Consider the following 10110-nt stretch of genomic DNA (forward strand, 5'->3'; position numbering starts at 1 on the left):
CAAGCTGGGTTTAGGAAAGGCAGAGAAACAAGAGATCAAATTGCTTACACCCATTATGTGCTCAAAAAACCCAGCAGGTTCCAGAAAACAACATCCATTGCTTTATTGACTACGCCAAAACCTTTGACTTGTGGACAACCACACACACACAAAAAAAAAACATGTGGAAAATTCTTCAAGAGAAGGGAGTACCATACTCCCTGAGCTGCCTCCTGAGAAACCTCTATGCAGGTCAAGAAGCAACAGTTATATGGATATGGAACAATGGACTGGTTCCAAAGTGGGTGAAAGTAGTACCTCAGGACTGTATATCATCACCCTATTCACTTAAATGCAGATTCAGTTCTGTTCAGTTCAGTTCAGTCCCTCAGTCATGTCCAACTCTTTGTGACCCCATGAACCACAGCATGCCAGGCCTCCTTCTCCATTACCAGCTCCTGGAATTTACCCAAACTCATATCCATTCAGTGATGACACCAACCAACCATCTTATCCTCTGTCGTCCCTTCTCCTACTGCCTTCAATCTGTCCCAACATCAGGATCTTTTCAAATGAGTCAGCTCTTTGCATCAGGTGGCCAAAATATTGGAGTTTTGTGTGACATGCCAGGCTGGATGAAGTACAATCTGGAATCAAGTTTGCCAGGAGAAGTATCCACAATCAGAGATATATGGATGACACCACCACTACAGCAGAAAGTGAAGAGAAACTAAATAGGCTCTTGATCAAAGTGAAAGAGGAGAGTGAAAAGGCTGGCTTCAACCTGAATACTCAATAACTGAAGATCATGGCATCTGGTCCCACCTCTTCATGGCAAATAGATGGGGGAACAGTGACAGGCTTTGCTTTTTTGGAGCTTCAAAATCACTACAGATGGTGACTGTGGCCATGAAATTAAAAGACACTTGTTCTTTGGAAGAAAAACTATGGCAAATATAGACAGCATATTAAAAGGCAGAGACATTACTTGGCTGACAAAGGTCCATCTAGTCAAACCCATGGTGTTTCCAGTAGTCAGGTATGGATGTGAGATTTGGACCATAAAGCTGAGCACTGAAGAACTGATACTTTTGAACTATGGTATTGGTGAAGACTCTTGAGTCTTGCACTGCATTCAAATTAAACAAGTCAATCCTAGAGGAAATGGTCATGAGTATTCATTGCAAGGACGGATCTGAAGCTGAAGCTTCAATATGTTGACCAGTTCAGTCCAGTCACTCAGTCATGTCTGACTCTTTGCAACTCCATGAGTCACAGCACGCCAGGCCTCCCTGTCCATCACAAACTCCTGGAGTTTACTCAGATTCATGCCCATCGAGTTGGTGATTCAATCCAGCCGTCTCATCCTCTGTCATTCTCTTCTCCTCCTGCCCCCAATCCCTCCCCACATCAGGGTCTTTTCCAGTGAGTCTCTTCACATCAGGTGGCCAAAGTTTTGGAGTTTCAGCTTCAGTATCAGTGCTTCCAGTGAACACCCAGGACTTACTCCTTTAGTTTGTTTGGATCTCCTTGCAGTCCAAGGAACTATCAAGTCTTCTCCAACACCACAGTTCAAAAGCATCAATTTTTCGGTGTGCAGCTTTCTTCACAGTGCAGTTCTCACATCCATACATGACCACTGGAAAACCATAGCCTTGACTAGACAGACTTTGTTGGCCAAGTAATGTCTCTGCTTTTTAATATGCTATCTAGGTTGGTCATAAATTTCCTCCAAAGAAGTAAGCGTCTTTTAATTCCATGGCTACAGTTACCCTCTGCAGTGATTTTGGAGCCCAAAAAATAAAGTCTGACACTGTTTCCCCATCTATTTCCCACAAGGTAATGGGACCAGATGCCATGACCTTACTTTTCTGAATGTTCAGCTTTAAGTCAACTTTTTCACTCTCCTCTTTCATTCTCATCAAGAGGCTTTTTAGTTTCTCTTCACTTTCTGCCATAAGGGTGGTGTCATCTGCATATCTGAGGTTATTGATAGTCCTTCCGGCAATCTTGATTCCAGCTTGTGCTTCTTTCAGCCCAGCATTTCTCATGATGTATTCTGCATATAAGTCAAATAAGCAGGGTGACAATATACAGCCTTGACATACTCCTTTTTTATTTGGAACCAGTCCGTTGTTCCATGTCCAGTTCACACTGTTGCTTCCTGACCTGCATACAGGTTTCTCAAGAGGCAGGTCAGGTGGTCTGGCATTCCCATCTCTTTCAGAATGTTCCACAGTTCATTGGAATCCACACAGGGGAAGGCTTTGGAGTAGTCACTAAAGCAGAAATAGATGTTTTTCTGGAATTCTCTTGCTTTTTTGATGATCTAGCAGATATTGGCAATTTGATCTCTGGTTCCTCTGCCTTTTCTAAAACCAGCCACTTGATATGAAAAACTAACTCACTATAAAAGACCTTGATGCTGGAAAAGACTGAAGACAAGAAGAGAATTGGACAACAGAGAATGAGATGTTTGCATGGCATCATCATTTTCTAAAGAACAGCAAGAAAAATATTGCCTCACCACTTGATGAACATGTGATTGAGCAAGCTCTGGGAGTTTTTTATGAACAAGTAAGCCTGACATGCTGCAGTCCATAGGGTCAAAAAGAGTCAGATGGATGAGGAATGGAAGTAAATTTAACTTAATGCTGGTGGGCTGTTTGCATGAAGGGATCCTGGGACTGTGTGAGATATTCATACCCCTGGCAGCAGTTCAGAGCCTTCTGCTTTTAAGGCTTAGGGACCAGGGAATAGTGGTCCTCCCAAAGACGTCCCATTGCTCGAGCCAAAAATCCTGACATGAATGCCTTCCTTTCTCTGGGGTCTCATCCTTGGCTGTGGATGGCAGAGAGGCAAAGTGTCTATCTGCACCTGAGGGATGGCTCTGAAAGTCTGCCTGGAGTACAGTCTCTGATTTCGTCATGGTAATCCTGAAAGAGATGTGCACAATGAGACTCTCACAGGGGCCCTGGATTTTAAGTGGGCATCTGGATGTCCCCAGCCCAAATTTTAGCTGTGTTCATGGTTCATGAACTCCATAGGCTAGCAAGCAAGCAGGGATCCTGAGCTATAGGCAGATCTACCACATCCAGATGAGGGCATCAGAAAGAGAGCCTTGGCATTTAGCAAGTTAGCAAGGCCTAGCCTGGAATCAAGCCCTCTTGGAGCATATGGGAGAAGAATGCTACTCTCTGCACAATGGAGCCATGAGCTCTGGGCCCAGGGCAGGCAGGCTCTCCAGGGTGTGATCTGTGTGAGGGCTGTGTGTCTGTGTAGGTATAAGTAAACTGTAGTGCTGCCAAAAAGGGAAGCCACCTGACCATTTTGACTTCACATTCAGTGCCTAGTTTCAGTAGAGGCCCTTTGGATCTATATGTACCTTCTTGATATTGGTTCAGACAAAGGCCTGTCACATTCTCTTTGGCCTTCTGGAGGCCTCAATTTGGCTTTTCCCTGCTACAGGGAGACAACCTTTGAGGAGTAAACAAAAACAACTCCAAACAGACTATTACACAGTTAGGAGGAACAGGAGCACCTCTCTCAGAAGGTCTTAGGCCTGAGTGAGTACTGGGCCTGCCATAAGGGCATGACATTGACAAGGAATGACTTTGAGAGATAGATGCTGAAATGGGGTGTTCAAAGTCAGTACAGTCCAAAACACCTTGCTATTTCTGGTGTGGTTCCTGGAAGGAAAGCACGTGGAATGGAATCATGTAAATGTCTTTGGTACTGTGTCATTGACAATGTGATGGGAGAATACAGAAGAGCACCCATGATTCAGCTATTCACCAGGAGCACTTCCAGCCCACCCAACTCTGCAGGACAGTCCTGCCCCAGAGCATATCCCAACACTTTGTAACCTTCCAGGATAGAGTAGAGATAGAAGAGGACACAAACTTGACTGATGGGTGAATGGAAGACATCAACTGGAGAAAATGAGAGGTTCTTACCGAAGTCTGTTATCCTGGACAAGCAAAGATATATTACTGCGTCTGTGAAAATTTCCTTTTAGGGTTGTGTGTATGTGTGTGTGTGCTCACCGTCACAAATGTACATGTGAGTTGTCAGAACTGGCCTGACTGGGAGAAGAAAAAATGGACACCGAAAAAACAAACAAACTTGTGTAAACTACAATAACCATAGGGCAGGCGAAGCCCTGATGCCAGGGAATCAAGCCCAAGGATGTCACCAAAAAGCATGTTTTAAGTGGAGACACGCTGCTGCACCCTGAATCCCTAGGCAGAAAGAAGCAGTGGGAAGAAATAACTTGGGGCCATTCAGGGAGATACAAACCAGCCAAGAAACAGAAAGGGATAGATTCCGAGGCAAAGAGATGGGGTATGTACAGCCCCTACAAAGAGCTTTCTGTCCTTCTCAAGTGCAGCAGTATTCTTTCCCCATAGGACCAGGCACATCTTGCCTTTTATGTAAGGTTTGGGAGGCTGATGGCACAGTAGCATAAACAGTTGCTATCTGCAGAGTAGCATTGCCCAAAGAAAGGCAATGCCAAAGAATGCTCAAACTACTGCACAATTGCACTCATCTCACATGCTAGTAAGGTAATGCTAAAAATTCTCCAATCCAGGCTTCAGGAATACATGAACCATGAGCTTCCAGATGTTCAAGCTGCTTTTGAAAAAGGCAGAGGAACCAGAGATCAAATTGCCAACATCCTCTGGATCATCAAAAAAGCAAGAGAGCTCAAGAAAGCCATCTATATCTTCTTTATTGACTATGCCAAAGCCTTCGACTGTGTGGATCACAATATACTGTAGAACATTCCGAAAAAGATGGGAATACCAAGCCGCCTGACCTGCCTCCTGAGAAATCTGCCTGCAGGTCAGGATGCAACAGTGAAAACTGGACATGGAACAACAGACTGGTTCCAAATATGACATGGAGTATGTCAAGGCTGTATATTGTCACCCTGCTTATTTAACTTATATGCAGAATACATCGTGAGAATCACTGGGCTGGATGAAGCATAAGCTGGAAGCAAGATTGCTGGGAGAAATAGCGATAACCTCAGATATGAAGATGGCACCACACTTATAGCAGAAAGTGAAAAAGAACTAAAGAGTCTTTTGATGAAATTGAAAGAGGAGAGTCAAAAAGTTGGCTTAAAGCTCAACATTCAGAAAACAGATCATGGCATCTGGTCCTATCATTTCATGACAAATAGATGGGGAAACAGTAGCTGCCCCTTTATTTGTTTTGCTCCCAGACCACTGCAGATGGTGACTACTGTCATGTAGTTAAAAGACACTTACTCCTTGGAAGGAAAGGTATGACCAACCTAGACAGGATATTAAAAAGCAGAGACATTCTCTTGCCAAAAAAATTCCAACTCGCCAATGCTATGGTTTTTCTAGTAGTCATGTATGGATGTGAGAGTTGGACTATAAAGAAAACTGACCACTGAAGAATTGATGCTTTCAAACTGTGGTGTTGACAAAGACTCCTGAGAGCCCCTTGGGCTGCAAGGAGATCCAGCCAGTCCACCCTAAAGGACATCAGTCCTGGACTGATGTTGAAGTTGAAACTCCTATACTTTGGCCACCTGAGGTGAAGAACTGACTCACTGTAAAAGACCCTGATGCTGAAAAGATTTAAGGAGGAGGAGGTGACAACAGAGGATGAGATTGTTTGATGTCATCACTGACTCAATGGAGATGAGTTTGAGGACACTCCAGTAGTTCGTGATGGACAGGGAGACCTGGTGTAATGAAGACCATGGCATCCTGGAGAATAGAACTTGACTGAGCAACTGAACTGAACTGAACTGAACTGAACTGAAGTGAACTGAACCTGCAGAGTTTGCCAGTTTCAAACATCACTCTTTGAAGTCTTCGCAGAATGCTTAAGCATCAGCGTTCTGCAGTGGATTGCTTAAGATCATCCTCTAGCTGCTCCTGGCCCCACAGGACTGGGGTGATGGGGTAAGCTGGCATGTGTTCTCACCTGGAGGTAGGATGAGGACAGAACCACTTGGAAAGGGCCTTTGTACAGTAAATGAGCAGACTTCAATTCCCCTGGCACTGATGAGAATGTCCCTTAGTGGGATCCTGACTTTTATATCTCTTATTTAGAGATGTTTCACCTGTAAATCTCTTTATATAGAGACTATTCCACCTCTAAATATGGCATTCTCTTCATGTCATAAATTGACATATGGACAAAATGTTTCTATGTGAAGCACAGAACTTGTTTCATATATGAATGCATGCATGTGGGTTCCCTGTATGAAATACAGAATTCTCTATATTCCATATGTGAATTTCTCAACACTCAATTTCCAGAATGAAAATGGCATTTTCTATATTTCATGTGAAAATCTGTATGCATATTTTTCTACATGAAAATGGGAATTTAATGCATTTCACCTATGCATAACTGGATGCTAAATTTACTACATGACATCTGAAATTTTATGTATTTCACTTATGAACAGGTAGCCATTGATTTTCGTACACAAAATATGGAATTTTGATTCTACACATATATAAAGCAGGGCACTAAGTTCCTTCTTTAAACATGGAATTCTCTATATTTCACATATGAAACTCCTACCACAGATTGAATCCATGAAAAAATGACTTTCCTATATTGATTTAGCAAAATATGGGTCATGATTTTCAATTCTCTGCATTTCACAAATGAAAATCTGGGCCTCATTTTCCTACATGAAAATTGGATTTCTTTATTTTCAATATTTGAAACTCTAGGCATGGCACTTTTTTCCATGAAGTATGGAATTCTTTGGTCTCACATCACCTATGATGCCAAATTTACTACTTGAAATAAGGAATTCCTATATTTTGCATAGGCAAATCAATACCAATATTCTTATATGAAATATCAATACTCTACAATTTACTATGAATATTTGGTGAAGATTTTTTCCCTACATAACATATAGAATTCTCTGCATTTCACAGCTGAAAATCAGGATGGTTATTTTTCCTGCAAGGAATGCAGAGTTCCCTTTCTTAAACATGACCATCTGGGTGGAGGTTTTCCTACATGAAAAATCAAAGTCTCTGCTTCCCAATTCTTTATCATCTATGGCAGCAGGGAACTTGAACGGTTTTAGGAAGACCTCCAAGTCTTTCTAGAATTTACACCGAGAAAAGATGTCCATTTCATCATAGGGTTCTGGCATGTATAAGCAGAACGTCAAGAGACATCCGGTGTAATGGGCACGTTTGACCATGGCGTATGAAATGAGGCAGGACAAAGACTAGCAATGTTTTGTCAAATTGAAAGGGTAAAAATTAAAATAGTGGCACAGTTTTCTTGAGCTCCAAAAGCATTGGGGACAGTGATTACAGTCATGAAAATATAAGACCCCTGCTCCTGGGAGGAAAAGCTATCACAACCCTAGACACAATGTATTGAAAAGCAGAGACATCACTTTGACAACAATTGTCCCTATAGGCAGAGCTATGGTTTTACCAGTAGACATGTACGGATGTGATGGTTTGACTATAAAGAAGGCTGAGTGCCAAAGATTTGAGACTTTGTAACTGTGGTGCTGGAGATGGCTCTTGAGATATCCTTGGACAGCAAGGAGATCAACCCCATCAATCCTAAAGGAAACTAACCCTAAATATCCATTGGAAGGTCTGATGCTGAAGCTGAAGTTTCAATACTTTGGCTACTAGGTGTGAAGAAATAATACATGGGAAAAGATTAAGGTTCTGCCTTCTCATTAAGAAAAAAGAAAATTATTGGCTCTGATATGGGAAGATGGAGGAAGGGGGGGGGGTGGACAACAGAGGGTGAGATGGTTGGACAGCATCATTTGACTCAAAGAACATGAGTCTCAGTAAAGTGTTGGAGACAGTAAAGGATAGGGAGATCTGGAGTGCTGCTGTCCGTGGTGCTGCAAAGAGTTGGGCATGACTGAGTGACTGAATATCACCAACAACTGTATTTCACACACATCAATCGGGATGAGATTTTCAAACTTGAAACATGGAATTCTGTATATGACCATGAAAAATTAGATATTCCTGCTTGAAATATGGAATTTTCTCTACCTATTTAATGAACATTTGGGTGCACATCTTACCTCTTCAACTATGAGAGTTTCAGGCACCAAAATCTGAACAAAAATATTTTGACATGGAATATGGACATGAAAAATGACATTAAATATTTTACGTTTCAAATATGAAAATATAGGGATGCATTTTCTTACGTGAAATATCATATGATTATGGATGCACTATCGAGTTTTCTGTTTCATATATTGAAACCCAACACCAGGCATCCTACATGGAAGATGTAATTCTCAGTTTCACATATGAAACTCTAGGTGCAGATTTTATGACACAAAATATGAAACTCTCTATAATTCACATATGAAAGTCTGTATTTTTTGTATATCATATGAAAGTATGGACACAGAATTTTCTGCATGAAATGTGAAGATCTTGATGTAATTTTCAAATTTCGCATTTGATAATCCGTGTGCCACTTTCCTTCATGAAATACAGAATGCTGTGTGCTTCATATTTGAAAAACTACATCGATTTTGCTATAAGAAATATGGAATATTCTATTTAATATAAGAAAATATGATTTTCATGCTTGAGCTGTGAAATTCTCTATATTTCACCAAAACAATCTTCTGACATAAAATATGGAATCTGGTATATTTCACATTTGATAATCTGAGGAGAGATTTGCTCATATGAATTACAAAGCCTCTATTATTCACATTTGAAAAACCTGTGTCGGATTTTTCACAGAAAATACGTGAAATTGTCCATGATTCAGATATTAAGATCTGGGATGAGCAGTCACATATAGAATAGACTTATTTCTTGTCTGACTGTCTGGCTCCTGGTTTCCCTACTGAAATTTAGAATTCTCTGCATTTCATTTATGAAAGTCCAGGTGAGGATATCCCAACAAGAAATACGGAATAAACTATATATCACACGTGAAAATCTGGGTGCCAATATATCTACATGAAAATGTGTATGCCTTTATAATACCATTTGGATTTCTAGATTTTGGATTTCCCTTATGAACTACGGAAAACTCTATATTTCACATATCAAAATTTGTATGTCATTTTCCCTGTATGAAATGTGGAATCATCCCTATTTTCTCATTTTTAAAAATCTGAGTGAAAATTTTCCCACATGAAAAATGGAATTTCAATAATTCATTCATGAAAATATGGGTGTAGGTATTCTCATTTTGCATTTTGGAATCCTCTAAATGTCATATATAAAATAGAGGCACATACTTTCTTACATGAAATATGGTAATATTTATATTTCATATTTCACCATCAAGGTGTAGCTACTTCTAGCTGAAATATGGCATTCTCTGTATTTCACTATTTATATCTGTGGACAGATTTATCTGCATGCAATATGGAACTCTCTATATTTCACATATAATGTCTGATGATGAAGATTTGACATGGAAATACAGATTTTTGTCCATTTCACTTATGTAAAACCAGGGTGCAGATTTTCTGACAAAACATATAATTCAGATTTTGAGTGCAGCTTTTGTACATGATATGGGATTGTCTATGTTTCAAATATGGAAATCTTAGCTCAGCTATCCGTATATGAAATATAAAGTCCCTAAGTTGCATTTATAAAACCTGGACACTGATTTATCTCAACAATTTGCTACATGACACATATGAAAAGATGGGTGTAGAGTTTCCTACATGAGAAAAGGAATTATCTGTACTACCCTTATCAAAATATGAGCACAGGTTTACTTTCTGAAATACGTGGTTCTTTACAGTTCACATTTGAAAATATGAGTGCTGTTATTTCTATGTTAAATATGTAACAAGGTGGAATTCTCTAAACATCTCACTTGAAAATCCAGGCACAGATTTTCCTGCATGAGATATGGAATTAGCTTTATAGTGGAATGAAACACTGAATTCTTTATGTGACATTTATGAATATCTGTGTGTATATTTTCCTACATGATATATGGAATTCTTTGTGTTTAAGTGTTGGAGATATGGACGTTCATATTTCTTGCATTCAACATTGAATTCTCTGTACTTCACATAATTAAATATTAGCAAGTGTTTTCCAGGCATAGATTTTCAAATGTTAAATATGGAATTCGATATGT

The sequence above is a fragment of the Cervus canadensis genome, chromosome Y, assembly GCF_019320065.1.
Source record: "Cervus canadensis isolate Bull #8, Minnesota chromosome Y, ASM1932006v1, whole genome shotgun sequence".
Taxonomy (NCBI): domain Eukaryota; kingdom Metazoa; phylum Chordata; class Mammalia; order Artiodactyla; family Cervidae; genus Cervus; species Cervus canadensis.